General features: G+C 41.3%; 1 long non-coding RNA gene across 1 annotated transcript; it reads left to right on the top strand.

Annotated features, from left to right (window-relative positions):
- The first annotated feature begins 1259 nt into the window (after positions 1-1259).
- Positions 1260-18716, top strand: LOC115097102. The gene is made up of 3 exons (XR_003858207.1): positions 1260-1341; positions 3268-3441; positions 16892-18716. It is a non-coding gene; the product is annotated as an uncharacterized LOC115097102 (long non-coding RNA).
- The last annotated feature ends 735 nt before the right edge of the window (positions 18717-19451 follow it).

Genomic DNA, 19451 nt, shown 5'->3' with positions numbered 1-19451 from the left:
GAGGAAGAAAACATGACCTAGTGGCACGTGCTTAAGTGTTTTCAGTGCTGTATTTGTCCAGTTCACCAGTGAATGCTGGGACTACCAGAATGAATGGCAAAGAGGTTAATATAAAATGCTAGAAGTCCTAATAGCACCAAAATTAAATTAAATTAATTAAAGCAACCATGTGTGTTTGACTGACAGGCTAAAATGGTAGAAATAAAAAGCTGCTGGGTTTAACTAGCAGGCTACAAGTACCATGATAAATAAAAATTGTATCAGTAACATAGCCGCTCATATTGCCGGGTCTGACTAGCAGGCTACACAGCTCACTAGGATCAGGCTGTAATGACAGAATTGAACTAGCAGCTGGGTCTGCTTAAGAGGCTGCAACTATATAAATTTCTAGAAGTCGTAATACCTACAGTACCTGAATGTTATCCACTCTGAAGTGCCAAGAAGAGAAATATAAAGTAAATAAATAAATAATGGAACTCATACATTATGTAGCTGGGTGTCAGGGCATCTCGAAGAACAGATATTTATGCCAAAAGGGGAAAACACAGACCAATGGTCAGAGAGTGGAGATACAATTATATAAGGCTTTATTAAACCCTATGTAGGGAACCCTTGCATTCCCTAACTAAAAGCAGTGTACCGTTAAGCTGGATAAGTGAGAGAGGTTTGGGTTTTGCGCCCCCATGTGGGAACATGCAAATGGTGTGCCCTAGCTGTTCATCATTCCAAAGCACCTGCTGTCCTTGTGGATTTTAGTTTGGATTTTGTTGAAGTTGGAGCTCTCTGTCTCCTGTTTTCTAATTTTTTCTTCTAATTTATGGGAAAGGAGTAAGGAAGTTCCCATTTAGGGGACTCAACTACATGACTTTAAACTTTTTTTTGACTCTTTTAAGCCAATGTTTGAGATTTCACTGTGAGAGCCCATTCCCCCTTGTTGCAGAGTAGCTGGGCATCCCTGTGTTCAAGGCTGGATGTGGTGTAAGGTAGACCTTGCTTGTGGTATGTCTCCTAACAAGCAATCACAATGCAGTGATCTGTGGCAGAGCAAAAATATTTTTGCATTAAATGTTTTGAGTTATCTCTTATGTTAGAGGCATAGGACGTTTTTCCACCCTTCCAGTTTCTTGCTTAATTCTACCCCTTTTCTGGGTTTGTTACAGAGTTCCCTTAGAAACCCTCAGAACACCTTAAGAGGCTGGTCCCATCAGCCTGTGCCCAGTCCACCTTAACACAGGGCATTCTGGGTGCAAGGAATAAAGCATAGGCTCAGAGGAGAGAAAGTGAAGGCAGCTCCTTAAACATAACTGACCTGCTGAAGTTGTTTTGCTCACTTACTGCAAGGTAAGCAGAGTTGAATTATGCTTGATGTGTGAAGAATAAAAGTTATGCAGACTGTGGATCTGTCCTCCAGCCAGCCATAGATTTCTCGTGCTCTGCGACAGTGTTCCTCTAATATTTTTGTCCACTTGGAGCTGATAACCCAAGGTACCTGGAGTCAGCATCCTAAACCTATTGAAGAGATGCTTAATAGCAAAGCAGCACTGGAGATGGCTGAGAAACAGAGGAGTTACTATCTAAAGAAAGGGATCCCTTTGGGATCCCAGGAGAAACAAGGAAGATACAATATAAAGGTTACTTAAGGGTGTGAGAAGTGCCCACCAGGCGTTGCCTAAGAATTCAGGAAAATACAAGGGGGAGTGAAGTGCCCTTCAGGTGCTGTATAAGGAGTTAAGGTATTTCTAAAAGGATTTATGGAAGAGTATTAAATCTGGGACTGAGTTCTGGTTTAATATTGGAACAGTGAACATATTTTAATCACCTCCAGTGGGAAGAGTCAAATAGAAATAAATTGGGAAGTCAAGGAAGATTAAACTAATTTAAATCTGCATAATCTGAGGAGTTTAAGGAATCGAATACAAGGAGGAATTCTGGGAAAATATAAAACTTCCCCTAGAAGTAGAGACTTTACCAAGAAGTAGAGTCACAAGTTTATTCTGTCTGCTGTCTTATTTATTACTGCCAATCAATCAATAGATTGCTAGGAGTGTAAATATTATTCCATCATCTAACCAAACTATCAGTAAAGAAATTGGAAACCACAGTACCTCTGCTGTGTGTTTATTGGATGAAGAGACTATAATAATTGCTGCTGTACACAGAGGACAGAAACTTTGAAACAGCCGTGTGAGCGAACATGTACACCTGTATGCAGGCTCACGACAAAGGAAGCAGCCATATTACGACGTACACACATATATGCACGCATGGTATAAAATAGTCTATATGCGTGTACATGTGTGCACAATTTTATATGGACACGTGCATGTGTGCGCAAATGCCGTCTCAACCATGTAAGGGGGGGGGGGGGTTAGTAGACGCGCACCGATGCAATTATCAGTTTCCCCAGTTCAATCCTAGTTCACCCAGGTAAGGGATAGGTCTGCCTAACTCCCCCTTATTAAATAGCCTCCCTTTCACCCTGTTAGCACCAACCCGTAAAACTCCGCTGACTAGCCTAGAGATTTTTATTTTATTACTGACACGCCATCCACAGCAGTAGTAAAGCTACGCTGCAGGGGACCCTGGCACTCACTTGTGCGCGTAAATACTTGAGCGCACATTACATGTTAAAGGCCCGGAATGCCATGGCCCCACCCATGCTCCGCCCCTTTTTAAACGTATTCGTGCACGTACCAGTTGATACGTGCGTACTCGAGCGCCTTTTAAAATTCGCGTGGCGTGCACCGGCTGGGCATACTCGCGTATCTCCCGGTTTTGGTGCATGCCGGGCTTTTTAAATTCACTCTAAGGATGGAAACTGGGCTTAAATTGCGAAGAAGCAGGATATAAGAGCTGTTGTTCATCCCCACACATTGCAACGTTTGACCTCAGGTTAAAGCTATCTGGTAGGAAGGAGGAATACAGACTGAAAGGAGTTGTGCAGAAAAGGTTCGTCTCTACATTTTCTTTCTATGTGCCCCTGGGTGCCAAGTAAAGGATCCTTTCTGCCCAGGGGTTACATCTAACAGATGTAGTAGGATTGCATTAGTTTGACATGGTTAAAAAACATAACTACCTTGTGGTAAACTGTACGGTGCTGTGGTTACTACCCTAACAGCAGCAGTACAACTGTATCAGGCTTCCAAGGAGGCCGTGTGTATGTGTTTTGTGTGTGCGCTTTTCTCTGTATGTGCGTGAGTGGGGTGAGAATGTTTGTGGTAAATTGACCAGGAAACTCACCTCATTGAATGGCACCTTGCCCAACAGGACAGGGACAGAAGTGCTGTGTAGGCTGCAGCAGGCGGAAATGACAGGTTCCAACACACAGCCCCGCCGGTTACCGGAGAAGCATCAGCACAGGGAAGCAGCATGTCAGCAAATGTGAGTCAGACTGGCAGCAGTGGAATCTGGAGTCAGGAAGCAGCAGTGGAGATGGCTGAGGTATGGATGAAGCACATTTGTCACGGGTGTGAGTGAAGCTTTAGGCCACCATGAGAGGGTGCCAGGTTGTCAGCAGTATCACAGATGCTGTGATACTGCTGACAACCTGGAACATCAGGGGAACATCCCAGAATTGCACCTGTTCTACATGATGTTTGATCACAACATCTCCATGTGACATAAATTCACCGATACACATCCAAGTGGAGGTGAGGCTGGACGAGCCATCTCCACAGACACCCCTACCAACAGCATACAAATATTTTTTATATAGAATGATATATAGAGAGATATATACAGATCTAATGTATAGATCCTATGCATGTAAGTATATCTATCTCTATATATGTGCATATATAAAAAGAGAGAGAGCTATGAATAACTATAGACATATATAGAGATATATAGATATGAATACATATACCTCTCTTTACACACTCACACGTCTATATATTCTATATAAAACATACAAGCACATATCTCTCTCTCTCTCTCTCTGTTTCTGCAATGCAGAAAGCACTGTTCAGATTTAGACAGCAGTGCACTGTGACTCCAGCTGAAGACAGAGTTTGCCAAAGGTATGAGGAGGGTGGGAGGTTTACGGTTGGGGGAGGGGGTAGATGAAAGCAATTTGGGGTGCATTTGAGTGGGTGAGGGAGAGGGAGGCTGGCTCTGCATCCATTCCACTTTCAATTGGAAAATCCTCTTGGAGGGTTTTGGGGAAATGGGAATGCTTGGCCTGGCAGGGGCCATGGTTATAGCATGGGTGGTAGTGGGGGGCTGTTATTTGGGCCTCTAGGCCTTCGAGGTTCCTGGTTTTTTTTATGGTTTGCATTGCCATTTAAGCAGCTATATTCTTTTGAATATAGCCAGTTAAGTGAGGATGGATAACTTTACACCTAACCAGACATATTAAACAATAGCAGGTGAGGGGGTAAAGTTATCCGGCTAAAAGTAGCTGGATAACCATACCTGGGAACTTTTGATTTCCTGTCACCCTGAGATTGTCGAGGGGGGAGGGGGGTGATGGTAGAAGCATGCGCACAAACTTTCTCACAATAGCACTCACATGCTCACTCACACATATACATGCACTTTCTCACATATACACACACTTCTCTCCCTCTATCACACTTGCACACTAACTTCTCTCCTTCTTCCACACACATACATGCACTCTCACACACATGCACTCACTCCTCTCCTTCTTCCACACACACACACACACACACACTTCTCTCCCTCTATCACATGCATACATGCACTCTCACACACATGCACTTACTCCTCTCCTTCATCCACACATAGTCCTCACCCCAAACCTACCAATGACAGCAGCCTCCTCTTCCAGGGTGAACACATCATCCCTTGCATGAGCCCAATATGGCTGCTCCTCTTTCCTACACGCCTCCTCCTTGCAGCTGCACTGGCAATGGATCTCTTCCTTTTCAATGGATGGAGGGGAGGGAAGTGCTCCTTGTTCTTCTGCATGTGTTCACTCGCAGCCCCTCTTCATTCCAGCGTGGAGCCCATGCTCCTCCTCCTCATCACGCATATGGCTCGATGGGTCTCTTCCTTCCAGCGTGGGGCCCACACTCCTCCTCCTTCCAGGCTGTGCAGCCCCGATAGATCTCCCTTCAGCCGCACGCCCGGTGACATTTTTTTCCAGGGTCTGCTTCTGCGGCAGGACCCGGAGTTTTCTGATGTTGGCCCAGAGACCCGGCAATTCCTTTAGAATTCTGAAGTCTCCAGGCCAAACCCGGAGAGTTCCCAGATATGTGAATAACTTTAATCGGGGATACTCTAGTTAGCCTGGGATTATCCTTGAACTGTTGCAAAAGTATATTATGTAAGCTTTACATATTCCCATTAGTGAGAGAGAATCTTTTATCAGAATAGTAAGTGTAACTCGTTCTGAGCTTTGTTTACTTGGGGTGGGCGTGGCCTTTCTCCTTTTACATTACAAATGTAGAACATAAGAACATAAGAAATTGCCATGCTGGGTCAGACCAAGGTTCCATGAAGCCCAGCATCCTGTTTCCAATAGAGGCCAACCCAGGCCACAAGAACCTGGCAATTACCCAACACCAAGAAGATCCCATGCTACTGATGCAATTAATAGCAGTGGCTATTCCCTAAGTAAACTTGATTAATAGCAGTTAATGGACTTCTCCTCCAAGAACTTATCCAAACCTTTTTTGAACCCAGCTACACTAACTGCACTAACCACATCCTCTGGCAACAAATTCCAGAGCTTAATTGTGCATTGAGTGAAATAGAATTTTCTCCAATTAGTCTTAAATGTGCTACTTGCTAACTTCATGGAATGCCCCCCTAGTCCTTCTATTATCCAAAAGTGTAAATAATCGATTCACATCTACTTGTTCAAGACCTCTCCTGATCTTAAAGACCTCTATCATATCACCCCTCAGCCATCTCTTCTCCAAGCTGAACAGCCCTAACCTCTTCAGCCTTTCCTTATAGGGGAGCTGTTCCATCCCCTTTATCATTTTGGTTGCCCCTCTCTGTACGTTCTCCATCTCAATTATATTTTTTTTGAGATGCAGCGACCAGAATTGTGCACAGTATTCAAGATGCAGTCTCACCATGGAGCGATACAGAGGCATTATGACATTTTATGTTTTATTAACCATTCCCTTCCTAATAATTCCTGACATTCTGTTTGCTTTTTTGACTGCTGCAGCACACTGAGCCGACGTTTTTAAAGTATTACCCACTATAATGCCTAGATCTTTTTCCTGGGTGGTAGTACCTAATACGGAACCTAACATCGTGTAACTACAGCAAGGGTTATTTTTCCCTATATACCACACCTTGCACTTGTCCACATAAAATTCCATCTGCCATTTGGATGCCCAATCTTCCAGTCTTGCAAGGTCCTCTTGTAATGTATCACAATCCACTTGTGACTTAACTACTCTGAATAATTTTGTATCGTTCGTAAATTTGATAACCTCACTTGTCATATTCCTTTCCAGATCATTTATATACATATTGAAAAGCACCGGTCCAAGTACAGATTCCTGAGGCACTCCACTGTTTACCCTGTTCCACTGAGAAAATTGACCATTTAATCCTACTCTCTGTTTCCTGTCTTTTAACCAGCTTGTAATTCATGAAAGGACATCACCTCCTATCCCATGACTTTTTAGTTTTCTTAGAAACCTCTAATGAGGGACTTTGTCAAATGCCTTCTGAAAATCCAAATACACTACATCTACCGGTTCACCTTTATCCACATGTTTATTAACCCCTTCAAAAAAATGAAGCAGATTTGTTAGGCAAGACTTCCCTTGGGTAAATCCATGTTGACTGTGTTCCATTAAACCATGTCTTTCTATATGCTCTACGATTTTGATCTTTAGAATAGTTTCCACTATTTTTTCCAGCACTGAAGTCAGGTTCACTGGTCTATAGTTACCCGGATAATCCCTGGAGCCCTTTTTAAATATTGGGGTTACATTGGCCACTCTCCAGTCTTCAGGTACAATGGATGATTTTAATGATAGGTTACAAATTTTAACTAATAGATCAGAAATTTCATTTTTGAGTTCCTTTAGTACCCTAGGATGCATACCATCCGGTCCAGGTGATTTGCTACTTTTTAGTTTGTCAATCTGGCCTACTACATCTTCCAGGTTCACAGTGATTTCGTTCGGTTCGTCTGACTCATCACCCCTGAAAACCATCTCCGGAACTGGTATCTCCCCAACATCCTCATTAGTAAACATGGAAGCAAAGAATTTGTTTAATCTTTCTGCAATGACCTTATCTTCCCTGAGAGCCCCTTTAACCCCTCGGTCATCTGATGGTCCAGTCGACTCCCTCACAGTTTTCTTGCTTCGGATATTTTTTAAAAGCTTTTATTATGAGTTTTTGCCCCTATGGCCAACTTCATTTCAAATTCTCTCTTCGCCAGTCTTATCAATGTTTTACACTTAACTTGACAATGCTTATGTTTTATCCTATTTTCTTCAGATTGATCCTTCTAATTTTTGAAGGATGTTTTTTTGGCTAAAATAGCCTCTTTCACCTCACCTTTTAACCATGATGGTAATCGTTTTGCCTTCCTTCCACCTTTCTTAATGCTAAAAAGTTGGACTGCACCTCTAGGATTGTATTTTGAAACAATGTCCATGCCTGTTGAACACTTTTAACCTTTGCAGCTGCACTTTTTAGTTTTTTTCTATTTTCCTCATTTTATTAAAATTTCCCTTTTGAAAGTTTAGTGTTAGAGCTGTAGATTTACTTATTGTCCTCCTTCCAGTTATTAGTTTAAATTTGATCATGTTATGATCACTATTGCCAAGTGGCCCCACCACAGTTACCTCTCTCACCAAATCCTGCGTTCCACTAATAATTAAATCTAAAATAGCTCCCTCTCTTGTTGGTTTCTGAACCAATTGCTCCATGAAGCAGTAATTTATTACATGCAGGAGCTTTAAGTCTCTAGCAAGTCCTGATGTTACATTTACCCAGTCAATATTGGGGTAATTGAAATCTCCCATTATTATTGTACTGCCAAATTGGTTAGCTTTCCTGATTTCTCTTAGCATTTCATCATCTGTCTATTTTGTCCAGGTGGACGGTAGTATACTCCTATCACTATACTCTTACCCAACACACATGGGATTTCTATCCATATAGATTCTACTGAGCATTTAGTCTCTTGTATGATCTTTATCCTGTTGGACTCTATACCCTCCCGGATATAAAGTGCCATACCCCCAACAAGTTGATCCTCCTTATCATTGCGATATAATTTGTACCCTGATATAGCACTGTCCCATTGGTTATCCTCCTTCCACCAAGTCTCTGTGATGCCAATTATGTCAATCTCATCATTTATTGCTATACACTCTAACTCTCCCATCTTACTTAAGAACATAAGAACATAAGAAATTGTCATGCTGGGTCAGACCAAGGGTCCATCAAGCCCAGCATCCTGATTCCAACAAAGGCCAAACTAGGCCACAAGAACCTGGCAATTATCCAAACACTCAGAAGATCCCATGCTACTGATGCAATTAATAGCAGTGGCTATTCCCTAAGTAAATTTGATTAATAGCAGTTAATGGACTTCTCCTCCAAGAACTTATCCAAACCTTTTTTGAACCCAGCTACACTAACTGCACTAACCACATCCTCTGGCAACAAATTCCAGAGCTTTATTGTGCAATAGTGAAAAAGAATTTTCTCCGATTAGTCTTAAATGTACTACTTACTAACTTCATGGCATGCCCCCTAGTCCTTCTATTACTCGAAAGTGTAAATAACCGATTCACATCTACTCATTCAAGACCTTCTTAGACTTCTGGCATTGGCATACAGACATTTCAAAGTGTGTTTTTTGTTTGTATTAGAAACCTGCTTTTCAGTTGTTAGGGATAATTTGTAAATCATGAGCTTTGGTGATTTTGTACATAGAGGCACATGGACTACGTTTGCTTTTATTGGAACCTCTCTGTTGGGATGCCCTAACTCTCCTGTTTCATTAGTATCCTTCAAGGATACATTGCTCCGAATCATGCACTGCTGAGTGACTGTCGGCTTTCCCCCTTGTTCTTTTTGTTGTGCTGATATGTGTTGGATAAGTTAATGGTGTTATTGTTTTGACTGTTTAATTTTAATGAAAATACAGTGTGAAAGCAGATATCCTAATTATAGGTAAAGTCATGTTATATGGCAAGATGATGAACCAGGGTCTGAATAACCAGTTATCATAGGAGATCCAAGGGTTTAGGCTTATCCTGATGAAGCAACAGTAAAAGACCTAACCAGTAAAAGACTGATTAATTGCACCTTCATCGCAGTCCACATGTTGCCTATATATATTTTCCTCTCTTCTAATAACAAGTGTATTTGCACATAAATAGCAGTTATATCACTTACCCTTTATACCTGTCAGTTTTATCCTGGTGATTCTTACAGGATTACTAGCATGATTCCTATGGATTTGGATTTAAGATTTTTTTTTCTTTTAGATTTATTTAATTAATATAAGAAATCCATATGACTGTTGCAATCAGGTATGTTCTTGTTGTTTTTTTTTTTAAAGTTATGTACATTTTGTTATTGTGCCTCAGACTCAGATCTCCTAAAAAAAATTCTTCAGCATCTTTGTGGAAATCTTTCTTTGGACAAAGCTATGGTAGCTTCATTTGGGTTTTTTTTTTCACTTCTCCTTGTAGTAGGCTCCCACATGGTCATATAGCCATCATGCTTCCTCCAAGAAATTCAGCCTCACCCGGATTCCAGCCAAAGTGCAAAAAAGGCTTCAGTTTGGAAGTATTTTCGGCCTCTCAAGGATTCACAGCCACTAACTTAGAATTTAGTCTACAGCAGTTGTTGTGGTTATAGCAATTCGAGTAGAAGGTCTAAAAGACATGGGTGATAAACGGCCCGGGAGTACACATGCATATTGCCTCCACAATGTGAGTCACCGCAGCCAGTGAGAGAGTGTGGTGCATTAAGCATTATCTACCGAGCTATCAGACCAGCACTCATGGTAACAAGTTTTCTGATTGTAACACTACAATTATGTCTGATCTATCAATGATGTTTTCAGCAAAGAATTATTATTTCAGGTGAAGAAACCCAGCAGGGTCTAATGAATTCTATTAAGACTAAGACAGTAGTTTTTTTAAACAGGTGTGCGAGCACACACGTGCGCACATTTGTCAGCCTGCACCCGGGGACATAGCCATTTGATAACATGCATGCGTATATGCACGCTTGTTATAAAGTAGCCTGGCTGTGAGCACGTGCACCCATTTTTAAGTGGACGCGCACCTATGCACACAAATGCTGCTTCTGTTGCGTATGTGGGGTGGATTTTAATAAACACGCGAAACGACGCCTCTACCAGTTTTCCCAGTTTATTTCTAGCTTGCCCAGGTAAGGGGTAGGACTTCTAAAACCCCCCCTAGTTTAATCGCATGATAGCGCCAATGCTTAAAACTCCACTGATCTATTTATCTTTATTTTATTACTTACACGTCCTCCACAGCAGAAGTAAAATTGCACAGCAGGGGATCCCGGGGCGCGCCTTTGCGCCTGAGTATTTACATGCAAATTTCAAGTTGAGATCCAGGAATGCCCATGCCCCACCCTTTTTTGGAACTTTTTATCTGTGCGTGCAGCGGTAGATACGAGTGTATCCGGGTGGCTTTTAAAATCCATTTGGTGCGCGCCGGACGGAGAAATTCACATATCTCCTGGTTTTAGCATGCACAGGGCTTTTAAAGTTTGCCTTTCAGATTCTTTTTAAGTCGGATACTGTCAAAAAACATGAAAATTAAGGATAAAGGGAAATATGAGGGCCATTCCTGTACTCATTTTGCAGTAAGAGTTCAGTTGGGATGTGCATTTGTTTTGAAGTGACAAGAAAAATGCTATGAAACAGGCTGTTTCGTTTCAGGCCATTTCAAAACAAAATTTAAAAAAAAAATAAATTCATGTTTATTTCCATCTTGTTTTCCATTTTGTGTACACAATTTGCAAATTGTGTGTACAAAATGAAAATGTTTTGTTTCTGTTATCAATGTGTGTTTCATTGTACTTCGCTGAAAGCCAGGGTCGATACCTTTGATACAGCCGTGCAGGAGCTCCATGTACGCATGTATGTCGGTTCACGCCAGAGGATGTGGCCATATTATCATATACGCGTGTATATGCACGCATGGTATAAAGTAGGCTGTACACGCATACATGTGCACACAATTTTCTATGGAGCCGCGCATGTGCGTGCAAATGCCGCCTCTACCGCGTAAGTGGGGGGATTGTACTAGATACACGCACTGACGCAATTTCCAATTTCCCCAGTTTGTTCCCATTTAGCCCTGGAAAAGGATAGAACTTCCTAGCCCTCCCCCCCAGTTAATTAGCCTCTCTTTTTACCCTGATAGCCCGTACCCTTAAAACCCAGCTGATTAGCCTGTGTTTTTATTTTGTAACTGGACTTACATGCCATCCCTAGCAGAAGTAAAGTTACGCAATATGGGACCCTGCTGCGCACTTGTGCATATAAATATGCTCAGATTTCCTTGAGAAATCTAGGAACACCCATGCCCTGCCCAGACCATGCCTATACCCTGCCCATTTTTGCAAAAAAAACGTTTTGTGCGCATATCTGGGAGATATGCATGTAGATCCGTGCGGTGTGCTCCGGCCCGACTTCCACACCTATCTCCTGGCGTCGGCTTTTAAAATTCACCCCTTAGAGTGTGTAGAATGTAAATCTTCTAAATAATTAATAAATAGGGTGTGAAAAATAGATTTTGTGTGCATTATTTTCCGTTTTCTGTGCACAATTTGCAAACTGCGTGCACAAAAGCAAAAAACGAAACCAAATAATAATTAAAAAAAAATATATATATAAAAAAATCCCAACCCCCCTCCTCCAAAATAAAATGAAACAAACTGAAATTAAATGAATTAGTGTGTGCACCCCTATCCCATTCTCACAACACTTCTCTTGACAAAGTAATCAAAAATATGAAAGGAAGCAAAAATGCACTGTACAGTAAAAATATAAATATACAATCTACAATTACAAATGGCAGAAGGTGAGAGGAGGAGAACGAAGCATGTTTTACAGGGGTGTCTGTGCTGGGCAGGGGTAGGGAAAGGAAACGTACACTCAGTACCTCCTGAATGGTGAGGAGGTATGCGTTGGAAGGAGGAGAAAACGCCTAAATGTCATAGTAATTTAAACTTTTGAGGGTAAGGAACCAAAGCTCTGTGGGAGACATATTTTGCACAATGTTAGGATAGCCCAGACCCTGTTGATTTTGACTCAGCATTAGTGTTGCTTATCTTTCACTGTGCTCTTCTGGTCTCTGTAAGACTAGAAGTCTGCCTCCTTTATCACTTCAGGCAGTAGTTTAAACAGCAGGCATTTTTCCTTCAAAATTGTTGTAGATTTAATGGGCCAGATATAATAAGGGATTTCAGCCATCTGGGGGAGAGAAACTTGGTATGTCTGTCTCAATTTGCCTGGGAGGCAATTCCAAAGAACTTGGGGAAATATTTAAAGTTCATCTCTTCTAAATACTACTACTACTACTACTACTACTACTGACTACTACATTAAAATGAATGAGAGGGGAAGGGTCAAGCTTGTGCAGGCACAGATGTAGGTTGTGAACATGTAACAGAGCAGAGTGATGGACAGTCTAAAGTCGTTGCATTTCTCTGACCAGATCAAGTAAGTGAGCTTGCCCGTTGGCTCAGGCATATCATTCCTGCTGCGGAGACAGACGGATGCAGGTTCAAATTCCGAAGCCTTCCTGGAGGAAGACAGTGATCCTGCAATATTATGTGTTGAACCTTTACACAAGTATAGACACTAGATTTGTGCGCAGAACCATTTTTTAAATTCCAGTTCATGAATTTGTTTCATATGCTCCCATAATTAGTTTTGTTCACTTCAAATGAAGAAAAAAAAAAAAAAGTTTATTTTTGTCATTCATTTCATTTGTTTTCCATTAAAGTCAATGGCAGAAGCAAAGCGTCCTATTTTGGGGCTCCAAAACTGGGGTTTTAGTGAAACTTGCAGGCAGACATCAGCAGCAGAGGGAAGGGATCTCTGCGACACCAAGAGTCAGGCAGAGGGGCACCGAGAATTGCCCTGGGTTAGTGTGACAGGGAAAGTAACCCCAAACGAGGCATTAACAGCCCAAGGCACCATGAAAGGAGCAAGGCGGCGGCAGCACGAGCGGCAAGAAAATCCCCAAGGCTCCAAAAAATAAAAGCAGCAAAAGCATACCGACAACAGTGGCATGAAAACCCTAAGGGACCACGAGAGGCACAGCAAGGGTTTAAGGCAACAGAATGGCATGGCAAGGCCAACAATCAGTAAGTACCCCTAGGGAGGGAATGCGAAAAGTATTCTGAATACGGCAGGAAGAGAGGCAGCGACACCCACGGCACACAGATAGGCTCAGAGCAGCAGGCGTGCTTACAGCCACGAAGCTTGTGCACAGAACAATGCAGCAATAAGAGCGGCATCACCGCCCCAAGGGTCTGTGAGGAGGCTACCTCGAGGCAGCAGAAGAGAAGCTAATGGTACTAACAACAACCCTGGCACGAATACTCATACTTGGGAACTTTTGAGTTAGGCTCACCCTGAGATTAGTGCGGGGGTGGGTGGGGGGGTGTAATGGTTTCTTCCCCCACCTTCTAGGGAACTCCGTTCTTGAATATAATCCGCTCTGAAGTGCTGAAAAGCAGAATATCAATCAAATAAATAATATTCTCTAGCAGATAATAAAATAGTTTCCAATCTTGGTGTTTCTGGCTCAGCCCTCCCTCTTCTCATTCTCTGCCCTTGTCTGTCTCGCTCTTTTTTTCTTTTTCTCTCTGGTGTCCTGGCTTCTTCTCTATTCTCTTTCAGTTTTTTTCTCTTTCCTTCAGCTGCAGATATTTTAATACTTTCTCTTCCTTTTTCTAGCCTCTCCTCCTGGTTTTCCCCTTTCCCTCTTCTTATTCTACCTACCTTCTCTCCTTTCACCATTTTGCCTCCTTTTTCTCCCATGCTCATTCTTCCATTCCTCTTACCTTTCCTCCTACATTATCTTCCTGGATCCCTCCCCCCCCCAAAAAAAAAAAAACAACAAACACAACCCCAATCCTCTCCTTCTCCTGCCACCCTTGTTTCTGTTTTTCCCCTTTATCTTCCTCCTCTCCTCCCTTCATCTCTCTCCCTTTTTGCTCTTCTTACTTTTCATCACACCTCTCTCTTCTCACCCTTACTCTTTGCCTCCCACCCAATTCTTCATTGCCCCTCTCTCTCTCACACACACACACACACACACACACACACTCTTGCCCCCTCCTTCTCTTGCTCTCCCCTCTCACTGCCCTCACACTGTCAGTCACTCTCTCTTCTTTACCCACTGGGCCAGTGTAGTTACTGTGAGGACTGCAGCAAGCAGCACCAGGGAAGGGCACTGAAGCCTTTCCTGAGCATTGCCCTTATGTCCTGTTCCCTGTTCTTTCCCTGCTGATTGGCCTTTTTTTTGCTACCCAGAACCAATCAGAAGGGGGAGGCGGGGAAGTAGCTGCAGGCTGAGAGGTTTCTCCGCGCTGGCTTCCTTCCTGCCCTGCGTCCTAGCGCCTGCCAATACCATGTGCTACATAAGAAGCTGCACAGAACAGGGAGGATGTTTAAGACCTGGAGATCCTGGGTGCTTTCCAGGAGACCCGGAGTTGGTTCTCTAAACCCTGAGACTCTGGTCAAATCCTGAGAGTTGCCAGGTATGTGAATACTCCAAGGCTGAATAAGAGGGGCAAAGCCGCAGCAGCAGTGGCAGTGAACACCACAAGACACCTAAAGAGGAACAAAGGACACCAACTATAGCAGCGTGTGCACCAAAAGGCACCTAAAGTGCCACAAAGGGCACCAACAATAGTGGCATGAACACTGCAAGGCACCTAAAGAGGAGCAAAGGACACCAGCAATAGTGGCAGGAGCAGAAGGCACCTGCAGAACAATAAAGCAGCAGCAATGGAATAAACACTTCAAAGCACAGAGAGGGATAAAACAGCAGCAGCAGCAGTGGCACTGTCTATGGAGAGGGATTTGTTTTTGTTTTACATTCAGTGTTAGGGTGTGTATACTTCCCTTATTCACTCCTCTCCCTCACGTACACACGCACACAAATGCAGAGAGTGCAGTGCATAACTGCACACAGGCAGACATCCTCTCTCTTGTTCAGTGCCAGTGCTACTGCCTTTCTTCCTGCCATTCTGCCTGCTGACTGCCTGTGTCTTTCAGTGGTGGTGTTTTTTTCTCAGAGATGATGACACAGTTTATGGAAAAACTGCATGCCACGTGCACTGTTTACATACACATACTGAACTTTTTTCCACTCCATGATATGACCCAGAGAAGCAAAATTTCAAGCCTGCCTCCTTTGCTGTGTTTTATCATCAGTAACTGCACTTCTGCAGTTTAAAAATCTCTAGGATAAATTTTAAAAGGGGCGCACGGCATCCATGTGTGTGCGGTTCCCGGTGCGTGCACATGGACGCGCTGATTTTATAACATGCGCCCGGCCCTCCCCTGTCCTGCCCCTTTTTTTGAAACCCGGGTCTTCCGTGTGTACCGGGTGATAAGCGCGTGGCGAGCCGCTTTGAAAATGCGCATGGCGGTACACGGCCTGGCCAAGTGCAGATTTCCTGGTATTTGGTGCATGCCAGGGTTTAAAAATTAGCTCGTCTGTGTTGTACACTGACTATTGCACCTACTACAGAGATTTCTAACTGACTTTTCCTTCTGTTTTTTTTTTATTTTTATAGTTATAGTGTGGCAACATTGTGTGTGTGTGTGTGTGTGTGTGTGTGTGTGTGATGTGCACAGTTTCACTAAAAAACAGAAAAAAGATTGTTACTGATATCCCTTTCATTTACAGTAGTGTTTATTATTCCTTTTTTATAATTGGCTTTGTAGTGCGCCACTCTTTTCTTTTTTTCCTTTTTGCCGTGGTCACTGGCCTCAGCTTTTTTTTTACAGCGTGACAACAGCAAAGCAAAACTCCCTCTCACTTTTAACTCCCTCAGGTTCTTCTGTCTTGCAATTTTTCTTCAGTTCATAAAGCTATACAACCATCCTCTTTCACAACCCACAGGCAAGTGAACTGAAAGGAACAGTTTCTTTCCTTTCATTTTCAGCTTGATAAAAAAAGAGGAAATCTCTGTCAATCTATGCAGATGCCGTCTGGGATAGGCTGGTTAAAATAACGCTTCAACTTAATTGATCCTGCATCCTGGATTCTTGCCTGTCTCTTTCCATCCGTGCTCCAGTCAGTCCAGGAGCAAGTGACATCATTGGTTGCTAGCTTCCTTCAGAACAAAAAAATCTTTGTAGTTCTGCTAGTCCCATAGACTTTAATGGGAATCAAAAACAAATGCAAACAAAAATTGTTTGTTGATTTTTGGAGCACTGGCTATTTTTATAATTTTCAACAAACCAAAATTAATCTGTCTGATTTTGTTCAGTTCTTATTAGTTTTAAATGAATGCACATCCCAAATTGATACAAGTGAGAAAACATCTTGTAAAAATGATGCATGTAGAGATCATGAACAGGTAAAATCACTCTTTTTAGAAAAGCACCTGTAAAAAGAAGGCTGATTCCATACAAAAGGTGTACAGCTAATAAGAATATTTTTTTATGATATTCAAGTGTGTTATAATGTGGTGCAATGCTATTTTTTTTAAGAAAATACTGATGTTTCATTTAATAGAGACAACATTAACATTCTCTCATTGGATTATTTCTCACTTGCTCCTGTATTGCTCAGGTCACAGTTCATTTTTCCATCAACTGCAATTTTTCACATGTAGTTAGTTTGATTTTTACCAAGAGATTCATTACATAAGCTGCATGTTTCCACAGGGTGTTTTGTTTGCTTTTTTTTTGCAGAAATCCAAGGCTGATATAAACACCACTGGTTGAGTTATATCATTCTTCATTAAAAGACCAGTGACCCACATTTACAATGCTGTTGACAATTGACCAAGAAAAAGAAGGCACTGTGAAGTTAGAAAATGTTTAGAACTACAACCTTTTTTTTTATTGCAAAACATTTGTTACAGAAATTTCAGAAAGCAGTAAGTGTAATCTGCTTTTCAGAATGTATCTAAACACACAAGCTAAAAGTGCATTGCAAATCCAGTAAACCTTTAAAAAAGGACTGTCTTCCTAATTAATATCTTTAGTTAAACAAAACAAGCTGCAAAAAAAAAAAAAAAAGAATAAAAAAGATCTTCATACTTACAGGGATTTATTTAAAAGCTTTAAAATTCCCTTCTCTTTGTAAACTATTAAAATCAGACTTCCAATAATATATTAGTCAGTAGCTACTAGAATATTGCAAACACTGTTCCAGACAGCAATAGCTGTGAAGAATTTCTTCGTCTATCGTAAGACAGCTGCAGTGGTGGAAGAGGTACTTGGACCACGTAATACAGTCAACGGTCGAGCTCACGGAATGCCACGTACTTCCCAGCCAAGGTTTTGTATTCCTGCCAAATACTAATGAGGACAAAATGTTGCAGCTTTTTAACAATGGGAAACTGGCAATCCTTTCCCATTAGCTCTATCAGATAAAAGTCTGAAGTTTGGCCTCCTCTAGATGCTGGAGAGGTCTGAAAAGCCAGGGAGAAGTAAACATCATGGCATTCTTCAGTTAGCCTCCTTCAAACTGGAATGACGAGTGGCCTTTTAAAAGATAAACTATGACTTTGTGAGCATGGAACAAGCTGTTTTGCAGCTGATGACATCATAGTATATGAGTTCCCTAAATGTGTTTCCATCATGTCATCAGCATTTCACAGATTGCATTGTTTTGGTTTGAGGGAGGGTCTAGGGTTTGGTTGTACAATGTTTTCCTTACAAGCTTTAAAGATTATATAACTCTAAGATGGCATGACTAGGAAATCAGTTACAAATGCAGTTGAGAAGACATGATGGGTTTCCTTTAATTTAAATCTGCCAATTGGAGAGCTGTTTTTACTCCCTGCTTTCCTGATGGTTAATTGTAGAAACAACTGAAAGTACATGCATTCAAGTAAAGTAACATTCTGTTCCAATGACATTAAAAAAAAAAAGATAAATTACAATAATGGTGCCTGAATGATTTTGGTAGGAAGAAGCGAGTGCTACAGAATATTGTTTTACATATAAAGAAATGGGGGTTTCCCCAGTTGCCATGACTAGAATAAGGTGGCGGTCGAAAGTATTTTGTGTCAAACAGGTTTTTTGTTTTTTTTTCATGCACCGAACCCTCCAAAGAAAATAGTTCACCAGGCTACCATGTTCTCAGCAGCCTAGCCACATGGCCAGACACACACGCATATGTGCATAGACACCTAGTACATCTTTAGCAAAAATTCAGAACAAGAAATATCCATTTTCTGGAAGCTATTACTGAAGGAGGCTGCTTTTCAAGGCTTCCTTAAGAGCTTTGTCTTCTGTAGTGTGCTGTTGGTGATCAGACCATTGGATTCAAAGGACAACCTAGCACCTCAATGCTCTCTTTTATGAAAACAAAGAGTGGAAATGTGCTGTAGTTAAAAAAACAAACAAAAAAACAAAACAAAACCCTGGGGGTTTCACATTTTTAGTTAATTTAACCTTTACATCTATTGTTGTTATTTTTTCTTTTTAAAACAAACAAATAATTAATTTAAGTTTGCTTGGTCTTGAGATTTAACATAATCAAAACAAGCGTAAGGACTCATGTCAGTTTATCATCTGTATTCATAATAAATAAGCAAGTAGTAGTTGAAGGTTAAGTCCCACAGTAGTCAAAACGAACCCAAGGAACAATGCATGCATTATTATAGACACAAGAAACACTAAACCTAAGCAAGATAAATAACTTATTGTATTATTGTTTTCAAGAATAATGTGTTATAATCCAATATTTAGGACAAGTGCATAACCTATTGTGTTATAGCATCACTTAAACAGTGAACAACAAAACGTATTACTATATGAAAATATTTATAAAATACTGTACAATATTCCATTAAGTGGTCAACATATGTAAACAAATGCTTAAACTTTAAAATAGGATCTTAAATATGTTTATCTTGTTGTCTTTTGAACAGCATGCCAGTTCAACTTTCACACCATCACAACACACCTATCACAACTCACAGTGGCTCATTAGAAAATTATACTTTCACTTGTACATTTACAGTGGAGCCATTCAAAAGTATATGAACATTGCACACAGATTGTGAACAAAAATGCATATTCCATGTTGTATGCAATTGAACAGGGTAGCTAAAAACTGAATGTTAGGGACTTGATGTATATTGCAAGATGTTGTTTTATTGAATGTTACATAATTTTGTAAATATATACTTTTTCATGTAATGCATTAGTGAAACACTCCTGTAACATTCACTAATGTAATCACTAGATGCAGCTATCTGGGATTCTAAATGGGATAAATCATGTATGTAAATTATAT

The sequence above is a fragment of the Rhinatrema bivittatum genome, chromosome 1 (genome assembly GCF_901001135.1).
Source record: "Rhinatrema bivittatum chromosome 1, aRhiBiv1.1, whole genome shotgun sequence".
NCBI lineage: Eukaryota > Metazoa > Chordata > Amphibia > Gymnophiona > Rhinatrematidae > Rhinatrema > Rhinatrema bivittatum.
The sequence above is the reverse complement of the archived record's forward strand: the minus strand, read 5'-3'. Positions and strand labels throughout refer to the sequence as shown.